Below are 1,317 nucleotides of genomic sequence, written 5' to 3' on the forward strand. Positions count from 1 at the left end.
TTTACTGTTTTGTTTGTTTTGCAGTGCTGAGGATGGAACCCAAGGTTTCTCTTTCTCCCATGTCCAGCCCAGTATGTATTTTTTCCCTGTATTTTAACCTTTGAAGCTTGTGGTAATGGAACACTAGTAGAAATGATCCTCTGTAGAAAAAACTTTTTTAAACTCTATTCAACTACAGTTACTGCCTGGCCCACCACCTTCTTGCAGTGTACTCAATAAACTGTTTTACATAAAATAAGGATAACAAAGCTCATTAAAATGTTTTAAAGTTGACCCACTGGCAATGGGAAAAGGGACATCACACTGGTGCTGTTGTTCTTCTATCAGTGGGGGGCAAAGCAGATAGTGTCCTTTGTTCATCCTAACTTGATGCCTGGCTTGGTGGCCAAAGTTGTTTCATGCCTAGGGCAAATAAAATTTTTAAAAAATGTTTTATAGATTGAATAAATGACACATTTCATAATCTGATGAAATAATTATATATTATGAAAATTGTTTTGGAAGAAATCTACTAAGGATATGGAAGGAGAAAAAAAGGTGGATGAAAAGAAAATGTAACAGACGTAAATATGATTGAAGCTCATTAGTGTGTGTGTGGAAATGTCATGAAAAATTCATTACTTTGTACAATTAATATATGCTAATAAAAAACCTCTTTAAGAGAGATGGCTTGGTGATTAAGAGTATGTACTGCTCTTCCAGAGGACCTGGGTTTGGTTCTCAGCACCCACATGGTGGCTAACAACTATCTAACTCCAGTTTCTGGGGATCCAACATTCTCTTCAGATCTTCATGGACACTGCATGCACCTTGTGCACTTACATACATGCAGGCAAAACATTTATACACATAAAATAAAAGTAATTTTTAAAAAAGTAAAAAAAGAAAAAAGAAAAATTTTAAAAATCTTTCTTTTTGGGTCTTTTAAAAAATATATTTTATTTATTTTTTGGTCTTTTTGAGACAGGGTCTCCCTGTAGCCCCAGCTGTCCTGGAACTCACTATGTGGACCAGGCTGGCCTTGAACTCACAGAGATCTGCCTGCCTCTGCCTCCCAAGTGCTGGGACTAAAGGCATGCACCACCACACGCGGCTATTTTTATTTTATGTGTATGTGTGCAATTGCCTGTAGGTAGGTAAGTGAACCCATGTCATGCAATGCCTGCAGATGAAAGAAGAGACTGTCAGATCCCCTGGAACTGGAGTTACAGAAAGTTGTTAGCTGGCATGTGGGTGCTGGGGCTTGAACCTGGGTCTTCTGCAAGAGCAGTCAGTGTTCTTATCCGCTGAGTCATCTCTCCAGTCCCCCTTTTTTGG

The 1,317-nt window shown here is 38.6% G+C and overlaps 1 non-coding gene across 1 annotated transcript; it reads left to right on the forward strand.

The window, feature by feature from the left end:
- The first annotated feature begins 270 nt into the window (after positions 1 to 270).
- LOC115071949 lies at positions 271 to 415 on the forward strand. Its single transcript, XR_003851013.1, has one exon. It is a non-coding gene; the product is annotated as a small nucleolar RNA SNORA48 (small nucleolar RNA).
- The last annotated feature ends 902 nt before the right edge of the window (positions 416 to 1,317 follow it).

The sequence above is a fragment of the Nannospalax galili genome, unplaced genomic scaffold (genome assembly GCF_000622305.1).
Source record: "Nannospalax galili isolate Female #2095 unplaced genomic scaffold, S.galili_v1.0 scaffold741, whole genome shotgun sequence".
Classification (NCBI taxonomy): domain Eukaryota; kingdom Metazoa; phylum Chordata; class Mammalia; order Rodentia; family Spalacidae; genus Nannospalax; species Nannospalax galili.